At 27.0% G+C, this 15,434-nt stretch overlaps 1 protein-coding gene across 1 annotated transcript in view; it reads left to right on the top strand.

Annotated features, from left to right (window-relative positions):
• The first annotated feature begins 692 nt into the window (after positions 1 to 692).
• Positions 693 to 15,434, top strand: part of LOC126737534 (allatostatin-like) — a 65,615-nt gene continuing 50,873 nt past the window's right edge. Inside the window, exon 1 of the mRNA XM_050442467.1 lies at positions 693 to 859. The gene's annotated coding sequence lies outside the window, so the exon portion shown is untranslated. The remainder of the gene's footprint in view (positions 860 to 15,434) is intronic.

Raw genomic sequence — 15,434 nt, 5'->3', positions numbered from 1 at the left:
ATTACCGTTTATAAACTCTTTATATGTTTTTTTTAACGTACTTCATTAGAGTAAGCGTACCTATCTTTAGCATTTTTATGAAAAGTAAATATTTTATAATTATTATACATTTCTTAATACGTTTTTATTATTCTACGTTTATGATGACAGTTTCATGATAGTATCGGTATTTACTTGTGAAAAGATTGTCTTGTATCGCCTTTTTTTCTATAGTGTGGCACAAACAGCAGAAATTTTTACCATCGTAATAGTTCACAAAAACAATCAAATAAGACCTTTTTCTTTTTCTATCCAAAAACTAAAGAAAAAACACAGAACAAAGCCCTTTGAAAAGATAATTGGGGCATTTTTGTGAAAAACTTAACTCAAAATGCGTTTAAGATAAATGTTAGCGATCATATTTAGCCCTTTAATAAGTAAACACTTAATTCTACTAATTAACCTATTTTTGAAGAAGCTTACCCTCCACATCTAAAAATAGCCCCTTAATAAACAATTCTAATATTCCTACCATTCATTTGCATGACTAAAATCCCTTAACACGTTTCCTATTAAATGACAATACTGCGAATAATTTTTCTTTTTAATAAGTCAACCCACGTGGGCCAAAAGTAAAAAAGTGTATCGTAACTTGGGATTGGCTTACGATAACGTCCGAACGCGATCCCTTATTGGTCGTACGCAATATAAAATAGAAACTCGCAGTTTGACGGTCCTCATACTCCTTTTCGTAGTGTACGACGAGAAGAACTTCCTCTACGCATCCGTTTGCCGTTTGGACCAAGTTTCCCCGTCGAGTTTCCAGGAAAGTTTTCAGTAGCAACAAGTTGCGACGTGATTTATCTGAAGAATTAAAGCGGTGAGTTTGGCAAATTTCTTTTGTTTATTTGTTTAGTTGTAATTTAAAACTTTTTTTATAAGGGAAATTTTAACTAATATATATAAAGGAATTTATTTTCTAAATTAAGTTCTACAGTATCTTTTTCAAAAATAATTTGAGAATCACAACCTTTTTAATTAATTAAATAAATATTCCCAAAAACACATCTAAAATTATGCAAAGGAGGGATTTTTAAATAATTTTTCTATAAAAAGACATTTTTTCCTTCTTTCGGTAAGGGGTGATTTTGAAGAGCTTTTTTTTTGTTGTAGTTATTTGGTTTAAATTGGTTTTTTCCTCTAGCAATTCTTAAATAAACTTTAATTTTGTCTCTTCGTAGTAAAAAAGACAATATATAAATCAATTAATTAATTAAATAAAACTGTTCAAAACATTTTTATTTAATAAGGCATTAAACAAGTGAATGTTTTTCTTTAAATTGTTGATTATTTTTAAATCGTCAAAAATGATTGCATGTATAAGTACATTGTTTATACACTTAATTTTACATATGATAGAATATTTCAATTTTATATTTTTGACGACTTATTGAATTTTTTATATATTTAAAATAATTTTTTTGACCTGTGCATAAAACGTTAATAATTTTTATACCTTCTACTATTTTTTATAAAACGTTTCCTCTACACTCATTATTAAGAAATTAAATCAAAACTTTTTACAAATTACGTAAAATTATTATTCTATTATTTAAGGAAAAAATACTAATTAAAAGTAATTTATAATTAAAAATAATTATAATTTTTATGCAATTCGCTAAAAATTAATAATTTTATTTAATGAAATTTATTCAAACTCAAATTATTAATTATATTGTTACTGATTTAAATAAATAAAATATTTAACATTTATTTAGAGTTCTTATATGGTCGACGTTTTAAATATTTTTTATATATTTTTAAATTTTATTCCAAAATCCACGTTCGTTGATTTTCTACCCAAAACGTTAAATTTCGTTTACATTCAAACGAATATTTTTAAATTAAGCTTAAGAAAATTATGTTTTTTCTCCAGTTAATCAAAAAAAATTAAATTAATAAAATAAATAAATAATAAGATAATTCTAGGAAATTCACAATAATAAACCATAGTACATAAATTAATGGTTCATTTTGCATTTAATTTTAAATTCTATAATAATACTTAATAACGTAAAACTATTAAAAAAATATTTCTAATTTAAAAAAGAGCCTTTAATTTTTTTTTAAGGAACGAGTAAGCATAAAAAATTAATAAATAACATTATTTATGAGACAAAGAGATTCAGTTTTTAAATATGTTTCATCTACTTATTAGGAATGTATGTTTTAAAATAATCATATTTTTTATACTCATAATTAGTTAGGCATTTAAAGCAAAACTAATTAGATAATAAGGTAAATAATTAAATATATATACATTTTTAATTTACGAATTATTATATTTATTACTATTTTTCGTATTGAGTTTTTTTCCCGGGTTTTGTATACAATTTTATATTACCGACATTCTTATCAATTTTTTATAGAGTTTATTTCAAAACTCACTTGTATTGATTTTCGGCTACAAAATATAGAATTTTGGTCAAACATTAAAAATCAGGAAAAACGAGAAAAGAAATCTGGGCTTTTAAGTGATGTAAATGAATATAAGTGTAACCACACCTGTAAAAAATATTTAAAAATAATGATGTAAAATAAAAAAACAGTATTTATACTTTTAAAAAGTATTTTAAAAATATAAAACTTAGTTGACTATTTAAAAAAAATTATATTACGAACAAATATTTGCCTAACTGACATTACTTACTTACATATTTATTTTGTATAATTATTTTTTACTTTAGTAGGCAGAAGACATGATTAAACAAATAAAAGCAACAATTTTAAAGGTTACGGGAGTAGAAAATTTAGAGACAATAAACAGAAAAAATACATTAATTAAATTTAAAAAAATGCAGATATCCAAAAATAAATGGTCATCTAGTCTATTTAGATTATGCATAATTTTCTTACATTAATATGCTTTATTCTTGAAAGAAGTAAAATTAAATAAGTTTTATTTAAAAAAAGTTTATTAACCACATTAATATGCAAAAATTCGTATATTCGATTTAATGTAAACTTAAAATTTAAGAAAAATAATATAAAATTATAATAAAATTTAGAAATACAAGCAGAGTTTTATTTTAAGTTGGATTTGCAGAATTAAATTCTTATGGAGCTTTATAATTTGAATTTAAATAGACTTTTTATTATTAAAAGAATATTGATTTCTAGCTTGAAAAGGTAAAATTTTAATATTAAAACACAGAAGCATTTAAAAATTTAGTCTGAAAATAAATTGATATTAAATCTATATTACGTCAAAGGCATAATTTATATATATGCACTTACATGTAACAGAGCTGTTAAATAAAAATAGACAATTAATATATAATTTTTTATGAATTTAATTTTTTACCCAATATACTAGGGTAAAAAATATAAGGCAAATGCCATTTAAAAATTAAAAAATGTATATATTTATAATAATTTTTCCCTGAAATCTGTTCTTTGCAATTCAGAATTTAAATTACATACATTAATGGAATCTCTTGTCGAATTTTATTCAATGATTCAAGAAAAAAACTTAAAATAAAAAGTAATTTATAGTTTAAAATTTAAGCATTTCTATAAAAAATAAAACTAATTGACAACACTTTTAAAAACATGATCAACCTATAAAATTATTTAAATAAACAATAAATTAATTAATTATTTTTGTGTTTTACTTTTATTAAATAAAATATTTAAAATACATTCATTGCTATCCTATGGTCGACGTTTTATAATTTTTTTATATAAAGAGTATTTCGACAAGAGATTTCGATTGTTTTTATTTTCAACTATTCTTATCTCAAGTTTTGTTTATGTTGTTCAGTTTTTATTCCATTGGAAAATTCAGTACAATTTTAACAATGGATCGCTATGCAGTGGAGCAATGTGTTTTGATTATTAATAAATATTTTCAAAATAGGTGTTCGATGCGAGCCGCATATTGCCAAATTCGTGATTAGTTTAGTGTACGCAATCGTGTTTCAAAAGCAACTATTCGCAATAATGCATCAATTCTAGACAATCGGACCTATGCAAAATTAACGAAAAGTAACTTTAGCTTACTTAATTGAGAATATTTAATCTGTTCGTGAAAGTCTGGCTGAAAATTCACAAATGGCTGTTGAATAGCGGTAATAATGGTCATGAATTTAGAGAATACATGTTATTCCAACAATATGGTACGACATGTCATGCAGCAAGAGACACATTGAAATGACACGGTTTGGGCAATTGACCAGCAAGATTTTGCGATTTGACCCCACTAGCAAAGTATATAGATTTCAATTGATGTTAGACTGTGCCACTAGATTCTTTTATGTGGAGCTATATAAAAAGCAAAGGTTACCAACATAATTCCCACACCATTTAACAATTGAAAGTATTATTATACCATTAGACAAGTAACTCGTGATATAAATGTGTTTCGAAGTAATAAAAAAATTTAACAAAAGAATTGTGTGCTGCTAGAGAGATAGGGTTGGTATTCGGCAGATATTGCAAATGTTCCACGTATAATTGTACACTGTCCAGCTAGACACAGCCTTAAATAACTTACGCTATATCATAAAAATAATATTTTATTCGTTGCCCACATAGAAGAACTCAATAATTTTGACAAAATTTAACTCAATTTAACTCATTATTCGAAAAAAACTCTATAATTTTGAATTTATTTGAAAATTCACTTTTTAATTTTTTCTACCTAAATCATAATGTTTCTTAAATTGAAATTTTTCTAAATTAACAAGTTTTCAAGAGAAGCAAGGGCAGAACCTCATAAAATACTTTATTCTTTTTTTACCGGATTTTTTACTGCCTCTATTTTTAATAATTTAAAAATTGGCTTTTTTGATTTTTCGGAATTAAATGTTAAAATTTGTTTAAATATTTAAAATAGAAATAAACGAGAAATAAAAATTTAATTAAAATCCAGGCATTTAAACGATGCAATTCAACATATACAAAATGCTAAATGAATGGTGGAGGACGTAAAATTTATTAAATAATATGTAATTAAAAATAGATATATATTAAATGATTACCAAAATATTTGCAGATACACGAAAACAAATGGTAATCTTGTCTATTTAGATTATGCATATTTATCTTATATAAATATTAATTATTCTGAGCTTTTTTGAAAATTTTTAATTAAAAACCAATAGCAATATAAAAATTAAGTAATCAATAATCATTAGTTTATGCAAAAATAAATCAAATAATAATTAAAAGAAAATATTATAAACAGCATTAATGACCGAAAGTTCTAAAATAAGAATTATAAAGTAAACATACATTTTTTGAATAATGCAATAAAAAGTTATAGTTAAATTAAGATAATATAAAATTATGATAAAAATTTAAGATTTATTATCATAATATAAATTATAATAGCTCTATAGTGGCACATTAAGTTAGATTTACCCAAGTTCATTATATCTTCAAAAATTTAAAAAAAAATTAATATTAAATAATAACAATTTTTAATATTTATAATATTAAGACATAGAAACCTTTAAACATTTATTCCCTTAGAAGCTGTTAAATTGATATTAAATTTATATTACGGTTAAGGTGCAATTTATATGTTTTTACACATTTGTAACAAAGCTATAAACACGAAATGGACCATTAAAGAGGATTAAAGTAACTTTCTTTTAATAGACCCCAATCCATAAAAAACACCTATGACATCTATCTTTAAGTTAAAGAAAAGAAGACAATAAACTTTAAGACTATCTTGAAGAAAAAATCCAAAGGAAATTAAAAAAAATTACTACAAGAATTTTCCGTAATTTTAATAATTTTTAAATTATTTGAATTACTTATATTAAGATCAATATAGTAAAAAAATTAAATAACAAAAATTAAATGAAACATCAAAGATTACAGTCGTATCCGTTAAAGTTATGCATTAGTAACTAGATTTTTCTTCTCGACACGATGCTTGGAAGAATCTTGTTTAGGTACCATATGAGCAAAGAAAATAATACGTTTTCTTAACTAATCTAGTAAAGGAAACAATTTAATAATTATTTAAGTTATCTTAAGTCATTCAAGTTTATGTCCAATTAAGTAGAATACTTGACAAGTTGTGGGCTGTTAGGTGTTAAATTTAAGCAAAATAATTTAATTTGACTTAACTAAAGTTTTCATTAACTATAAGTTAGAAATTCAGTTAGTTTCACGAAATGAGCATTAATTTAATTAAATAAGATATTTTTCTTTTGGTTAGTTTTTTAAGACTTAAAAAATAAAATAATCAATACTAAGCTTTTACGAGGAATACAAATTTGAAAGAAAAGTATTCAATTACAAGAACCGCTTGTTTTTGAATTTAAAATTAATTATTCAGAAGGAGTATCCGTTAAGCTAATTTAAAAAGCTGAGTCGAGGGAATTTTTAAGTGAATTTTTTATTTCGTTAAAAAAGAGTGAGAAATATCTTTATTTCGTAAAATAAAATTAAAACTGACAACTTAATTTTAAAGCGTTAAATCAATATAAAAATATTTTTTTGATAAGTTAATAAAATGAATATATATTATTCGTTATCCAGATTAAACTTGCAATTTTTGTCAATTAATTTTTGATCTGCGTAAGTCAGAACCTAAAAAAATAATTAATCAATAATTGAAATGATCATAATTGTCAAATTTTCACTCCTATTGAATTACCATTAATTTTTATTCGCCATTAACAATCAAACTTATTACAATAGTATTGATAAAAGTATGTATGGTATTAGAAATTTTAATGCTAGTGATGCAATATATTTAAATAACAATTTTTAGGCTGATGATATAGTGCTATATTGAATATAATAATTTTTCTACAATTTATGAACTCTAGTATAACGTTTAAAGTAGATAGTAATTAACAAGTCTTACTTTATTAATTAAATAGTTTTATTTTTATTAGAGTGATTTTTACTCAATTAGTTATTAAAAAACTATTTAAAGTGCTTTTCTAGTCGACGTTTTTATAATTTTCTTATTTAATTTTAGGAAAATTTTATTAAGATTTTTTTAAACTTTAGAATTAAAAAAAATAATTTTGTAGGTGAGTTTAATGTAAAAATATTTTTTTTGTCATTAATTAAAAAAATCTCTGATTTGAAACACAATAAATACATAAATAAAAAATAATTCCAGGCATCTAAAAAGTTTAAGCCAATATACAGGGTGTCCCGTAATTAATTGGACATAGGTTAATGTAGGATACCTGACAAGAAAATAAACCGTTTGAGCTCAATATCGCTTAGCAAAATGTTATTGGTTTTCGTTCTACAGGGTGTTTAAACAAATTTTTTACCAAACATTTATTGAAATATTTTGGAATCCACTGGACAGATTAACCTAAAATTTGACGTACTCTTATTATTTGGGATGAGGAACACGAATATGATATCTATTTTGCTATTGCCACTAGATGGCGCCACATACAACAACATTGAGTGATTAAAAAGGTCATAACTTTTTTGACCTCATGTACGTACATTTGCGAGTAAAAATAATAAAACAGCATTTAATTCTAGTCAAAAAAGTATACTTCTTTGATCTCCAAAAAGTAGACCGTTTTCGAAATAATTCGCATTTTTTTATTAGGTTGCGTATGAACACTTAATCTAAAATTTAATTAACAACGATAAAATTAGAAAAGGCTGTTGATTATAATAATTGTTCAAAATGTTCACCATCCACTAGGACACATTGTCTAATTCTTTTATTTAAATTTTGCCTGACTCCAAACAATGATTCTTCTAATCTAAGGGATTAAGATCGGGATTACGTGCAGGCCACGGATATTCACTACCTCTACCAATCCATTTATGAGGATAAATTTCGTCCAAGTAATTTCTGACTTGCAGTGAATAATGTGCTGGTGCACCATCGTGCATATACCAACTGTCACGTCTTAAATTTAGAGGCACATCTTCTAGAAGAATGGATAGATCATTTCTCAAGAAATTAAGATAACGTTCTCCATTAAGCTTAGCTGGCAATTCAAACGGTCCCACAATACAATCCCCAAAGATACCACACCAAATATTTATTGAAAACTCATGTTGAAAATGGTGTTCTTGAAAAGCATGAGGATTTTCCATGGAATAGATATTATTGTTACGCCAATTAAAAGCACCTTTCCTTGTGAACGTGGCTTCATCCGTAAACAAAATTTTATTACAAAAAAATTGATCATTCAATTGGAGTCTTGCAGGAAAGTCTTGAGGAAGAAGATTTTAAACTGGAGTGAAATGATACGGATACAGTTTTTCTTGGCGTATAATTTTGGACACCGAAGATTTTACACCAGTGGCTGCCTCAATACGTCTTGTGCTGGTTTCAGGATTTTCGATAACACGAACCAAAATTTCATCTTCTATATCTGCTCCAATTATCCTTGGTCTTCCCGCATTTACGTTTTTTGAACGAAATGAGCCCGTTTTGCCTATCTATCGTACAACGCTTTAAATGTTTTGATGATTTGGCTTCCTTCTATCCGGATACAGATCTAAATAACGCTGCGCTGCTCTTCGACTACAAAAATTTTCTTAGGCATATACATATACCATATCCCGCATCTAAGCATTAGAAAAATCATTGTGACGCGGCATTTTTAAGTGAAAATAACACAACAAGAACACGAGCTTTAGCCAAATTAAAGACTTACTTATTAATACTTCACCTTGACAGGTCGTAGTTATGATGTGTTTATCCTAGGCAAAGCCTACTTTGTAAAACTCCGATAATAATTTGTTCATACGCAACCTAATACAAAAATGCGGTTATTTCAAAAACGGTCTACTTTTTGGAGATCAAAGAAGTATACCTTTTTTGACTAGAATTAAATGCTGTTTTATTATTTTCACTCGCAAATGTGCGTACAGGTAGGTCAAAAAAATCACTCAATGTTGTTGTATGTGGCGCCTACATTAACCTGTGTCCAATTAATTACGGGACACCCTGTATAATACTAAAGGACGGTTTTTTATTATTTTTAAATATTCTATATTATTATAACTATTTTCAAATTATATTTGAAAAAAGTTGTTAATATGCTTAAAGGTATAAGAATTTTATAAATTAATCCTCTATTTTAAGAGAGATTAAATTCTTATATAAATTTTAACTGATGACTTAAAAGGGTAATTTATAATTTCAAACAACAATGACAATTTGGCATTTAAAGAAAATATTTTTAATAGCTTAAGTAAGTAATCAAATATTTATATATAATATTTTTTGAAGGGACTATTATTTAAGAAGTTATTAAAGATGCATTTAAATAGGTTTCGTTACAAATAAGTATATAGTTCTTTAACTATCCCAACGCTTACGATGATTTATTATTATAAACTTGAATTTGTATACTACATACTATTTTTATTTCATAAATGAAGAACAGTACTACTCTTTCTTACTGCAAAATATTAGTTAAGTAATAGTTATTGGTAAACATCATTTAAATATTTAAACTCTTTTCAAATTCACAATTTTTCCAACCTAAAACGAAAAAATACCGAAACAAAAAATAAATTGCAGGTATTAATAATGACGTAAATCAACATATATCTAACTTGACGAAAAATAAAGAAAAACACAAAGTAACGGTCTCACAACATGTAATAAAACGGGCTACATGTGTTTCGCTCTAGTTAGAGCATCATCAGGCCTTTAGAAGCCATCCAAACATTTCACAGTACATGAATGTGGATGGCTTCTAAAGGCCTAATGATGCTCTAACTAGAGCGAAACACGTGTAGCCCGTTTTATTACATGTTGTGAGATCGTGACTTTGTGCTTTTCTTTGTTTTTCGTCAATTTTGTATGTTGGTCTCATCCATTATTCTTAGAGAATAATGGATGAGATTTTTGGATATGTCTAACGATAAATGAAAATTTTTGTATTCTATTTAAAATAAATGAAAATTATATATTTTATTCTCTAAAGCATTTCACAAATTGAGTTTATAAATATATTTTAATTAATTTAATTTGAAGGATTGAGGTCTGAAATGAAATATGAATCATTAATATTCTATATGAATAAATAAGCTAATAAAAATAGTACTTTACTTGATTATTTCTAGCCTATTAACTCACTTTTCTTTCTAATGACTTAAAAACCTCTATAAATTATTTATTTTAAAAGCACAAATATGCTCCCATATCGTGTATTTTCCACGTATGTATTTAAATAGTACCCGCATTGCTCAGAACCCTTTTGAATCGTGGTCGAAAATAATTAAATTTATATATGACACTAATTAGTGTACAATTAAAATAGTGGGTAAATTATTTGCTAATTTAAATTTTTTTTTAAAGAAAGGCATATAAATCAATAACTATTCAATTTACTGGTTTTTTACTTGCAAAAAAAAAACCAAAATATCGTATTAATGTGGGCATGTGTGTGTTGAATACTCGAAAACGTGTAAATGGATTTGGCAGTAATTAGTACACAATTAAAGGAACAAAATTATTTATTAATTTAAACCCCTTTAAAAAAATAGTGAAAAAATAAACAATGATTTGATGTGTATCCTTTTTTCTTAAAAAAAATATCGTTGTAATATTGGCATGTATGTGCTCAATACTGAATAAACATGTGTTGATTTTAATTTAAAATGTAATAAGTATCTGTCGAGATGAATTTTCAATTTTAAAATTTAGGTTTTATAGATGAATTTTCGAAAAATTAAAATGGTATTTGTTTTAGAAACATTTACAGCTTTATAACTTTTTAGCTATATGTATACACAAAAAATATTATTTATTGCTTTCATTCATCATTTTCCCATTTTCCTACTTAAGCTAGCAAAGCCTTTCTAAAAATAAAATAGTACATAAATTAATTCGATATTATTGTTAATTATTTAAGGTATATTGACTAAAAGGCATACGATTTTATAAATAATTTCAATTGTTGGAGCCTCATTACTCAATATAAGTTATTTATTGTATATTTTATACAATAAAACTTACGCATAATGTAGCGTTTTATTTTTCTATTCCTCATGTTCACTAACGCTCCATTGATATTTCATTAATTTCAATAATTACATTAATAATTTCAGTCAACTTCTTTTGTTCATATTTCTTTGAATTCACACTGTCAGTGACACATTACTACTGTAACGCATCACTCTCCTGGTTTAATTATTCATGCTTTCTGTTGACGGTCCGTCACACTTCTGGTTGGTCTTAATTAATGTTTTCTCTGATTGGCTGATATTGACAGCTCAGGCCAGAGGTGAGGTCGTTACTTATTTAGTCGGTACTGCATCCATTTTTCGGAGACTTGTTCCCGTATCGCAGGTAGAAGCGCACGTAAAAGGCCAGTTTTTTATTTTCCGAAATCTGTGAAGCAGGAAGTGGCCAATATGGTTTATAATTTATAGTCCTTAATCTCGTTCCTTTAGGGAACCGTTTATTTCATAATTCTGGTGCAGGATGCCCAAGATTTTGATGGATAGATAATGAAACTAAGCAAGGGTTTTACTTTTCCGTTTTCCTCTTTATTCTTCTTCAATTGTTGATGGATGCAGGCTTTTGATTTCCCCGGGAAATTGCCGTAAGCTGTGGAGTTGGAGCCAGAGTTAGAGCTAATATTAGAGATTCCCAGTCCGTATAGCTAAGCTACAAAAGCCATACATTCACAGCCTCGGTTTTGAAGGCTAACCGTTCATTTCTTGTAGGAATATACAGGCCAGTTTATTCCATTTATTTAAATATTACTAACCATAGATTTGTCTCACTTGTTGAAATTTAATTTTTTATTAATATACCTTTAATTTCAATTTATTGCTACAAATATTTAATTAATATCATAATTTAATGCGTCAATTTCTTATCTATAATTTTAGTTATTTATTGTTCAGTATTTTTCAGTACCTTTTTTGGTAGTTAAGTAGATATAACTCGGTTAAGGCTGATATGCCTTAGGTAAAAAGGTTCATGAACTTTCCCCTGCGTAATACAAATATATACTAAAAACTTTAACAATTGCAATTTATTTTAAGTGCTGAAATCTACCTAGTAGTGAAATCATAATTTAAATGTTACTTTTGTCAAATTTATTTTAATCATATCAACATTATTCATATTTTAATTCATAATAAACTAATAGCATTTAACAGATTAGAACATGAGGTGTATACATATCTTTGATGTAAATATAATTTGGTTGTATTGTTAAGATATTTTTTTGCTTTAAATCAACTTTATTCAGGGCCATTTAATTGTTAATTGAAACCTATATACCAAGTCTTTTTCTTAGTTTTCTTTCATTTATAAGAAAAAACTCAGTTTAGATTCTTTAATAGCCAGTCATAAGTGAACCTTCGAACGATGCCAAGCCTCCAATAATTCTGCGCTACCGTCTGCAAACTCTTGGCAAAATAGTAACACTGTAAAGTTAACGCCACAATGGATATGACTATCAAATTTCTACTTTCATTTAAATGATAAGGTTTCCAATTCTCCCGTTTTTAAATTTAAATGGATACGACTACCAACATTTTATTTCCCTTTGACCGACAAGACTCTTAGTTTTAAGAATAGTTTTTAACGTACATATAAAAAATATATGAGCAGGTAGACCTTTCTTAAAGCAAATTTGAAAAATCTGTTTGATAAATTTGTCTTTCCGTAAGCTCAAACCTAGAAAATTCTATAAAATAAAAAAAACGCATATCATAAATAGATTCTATTATCTAACTTTTGCTAACTAAAAATCACGTATAACTTAAATGAACACGTTTGTCAAATATTTATTCTTGCTCCTAAAAGTATTTTAAGTCTTATATATAAAATAACAGAGGGAATTTTTCCTTCATAAATTAAACCATGACTAACTTGTACTTCATATAAGTTAAAATTATTATAGAAGCTATAAAATCAACTACAAGAGCCATCACATAATTTAGACAAAAAGCTATACTTGTTTGAAATAAAGAAAAACCTTAATTGGACGGCGTTATGCAGAAAGCTCCCAACTCTCAATCGTGACAAACTGAGATAATCAACTCTAAAAATTTTATGAGTTTAAAAAATCTATAGCATGTTCAAAACTACTTTGAAACTTTATTTTAATTTTAGGTATGTTTTTTGGTATAAGTTCTGATATTTTAAAAATAAAAAAAGGTAAAAATCGCTGACTTTTTGTGGGTTGGTAGGTTTTTGCGTTTTGCAAAGTGGGTAATTAATACCAGTAAGTTGCGAAATAAAAAAAAAATAATACTCCAAGAATAATATTTATTTACGAAAAAGCCAAATAATCAATAATAATAGTTATTATTATTAATTCCTGTCATTCATAAAATCATGTTGCTGTATCATTATTGAAAAGGGCTCCTGTTTATTTATCTTGATTGACCTGATCCTTAACCAATTAATTTTCTCTTTATCTTCTGTAACTTTTCTGTTGGTGATTTTTTCCTCAATATTCATTACACGCAAAAAATATTGGGCGTTCATTTGCGTGACTACTAAAGGTCTTTTTTTTCTGCAAGAACGCATTACTTCGATGTAGTCATCTGGTGTATACAATCTTTGTTGTCTTTTGAGAGCCGACTCAATATCACTAAAGTCGGTGTCATTCGGCAGGAAACTATGCCCACAACAAAGATATTTTACGGTTATGCTTTGTAAGTTCGTGCATGTATCATACAATATAGATTTAAGCATAAGTATTAACTTGATATTCCGATTCTGCCTACAGCAAGAATCACACCAAAGGGTAAGTTATTTAACTTCTTGAGGCAAAGTACTTTTTATATGTTTTAGAAGGCAAGATCCTATTTCTTGGGCGCCTCTACCTGCTGAACCTTCTACCCAAACGTAGCAATAACCTCTACTTTCTTTGGCACTATGTATACCGGCGTTATATACCCACAACTGGCGCTTATAAAATACGATACCTGTAAGGATTCTAGGAAGCAGTAGAGTCTTTTCTAAGTCAAAACTTAAACATTCAGTATCCATCTGTTCTTTTGTTATCTTAAAATCTTCCTTTCTCATTTGCTGCGCCTCCTCTGCTACTTGCAAATGCTTCTTATGTTCCTGCTTGAACTCTTCTTTTTTTTCTTTATTATTTTTAATGTCTATCTTCATTTTGGCTTACTGGATTGGCTTCTTCCTGTTTGTACATATCATATATTTTTTGAATTGTGATGCCAGGTGGTAAATATTTTGCTTCCGTTTGTTCTCTACGGTAGTGTGAAGTATATTTAGGTATTTTATCAATTTGATTAATAACTTAATAGCTTAAATTTTTTCATCTGGTAATTTGTTTTTACCTCCTTGCTTCAAACCTCTTTGATCACCAATAGGAGCCCGACCATGAAATTTCTTTAAAGCAGTGTTTACACGAAACGTAGTTAGCTTTAGAGTATTTATAAACATTTCTCTACACACCTTAGTATTTCTTATTTTATAAATTTAAGAGAACTTTCTTCTTTCAGTATTTCTGCCATAAGATCTCTTTTTATCAATCTCACATACACTAGCAGCAATAAAATTAGCCTGACCAAAACCTCTCAAACTCGGATTTCCGAATTTCAACGTTAACACTTTCGGCGCATTTTAATGTACAGTTACAATGAAAATCGACAAATTCCTTGGGTTGGATTTGAATATTTTTATGGTTAAAATATGGTTTATTGGTGTACATACGTATCTTTTTTTCCTTTCGAGTTTGATTGGGAATTTTTTGTTTTCTACCCTTCTTTGGCCTTTCTTGCATCGTTGGACTTACAATTTCTTGAGTAGCATCAACTGGAAGATCGTTGTCGGCGACAACATGTACAGGAATATTTTCGTCACTGACATCTTCAGATGCCTCTAACTCCACTTCTGACAAAGAATCATCCAGTTCAACTTCATAATGTGGGTCGGCCAGTGAGTCGTCACTATCTTCTACAAAAGTTTTTTGAGATATATCGCATCTATCAAACGTGGCACGTCTAGGTGTTGAAATATTAAAATTCGGAAGCATTGTGTTTTCAGATGGAGTTTAAACGACAACGTGAGTTGCTTCTAATTCTACTACAGTCTTCTGGTTATGTCCGTAAAATATAACATCTAAAAGAGTTACTTTTTATAAATATTGAAAAATTAAGTTCAACTAATGATGGTCCCAGACCACGAAAATCAAAAAAAAAATTACTAAATTTATAAGTAAAAAAGGGTCGATTAAACTACCTATTTTTAACTTTTTTTAGTCAGAATAACTTGTGATCTGTTAAGAATTTGTAGATACTAAGATCTTTGGGTATCAAACTAAAAGAAAACATAAGTATATAAGTTACTTACCAGGATTTTCCTTGATGGCAAGAGCAGCCTTTAAAATTTTAGCACTTCGATTACTGTACATTGTACTGCATATTAAAAGGTATACTTTTAGCCTGTTTGCACTATTTTTAAGTTTTTCTTAAAATATTTGGAGCACCAG

Source organism: Anthonomus grandis, chromosome 6, assembly GCF_022605725.1.
Source record: "Anthonomus grandis grandis chromosome 6, icAntGran1.3, whole genome shotgun sequence".
Lineage (NCBI taxonomy): Eukaryota > Metazoa > Arthropoda > Insecta > Coleoptera > Curculionidae > Anthonomus > Anthonomus grandis.
This window is presented reverse-complemented; position numbering and strand designations above follow the sequence as displayed.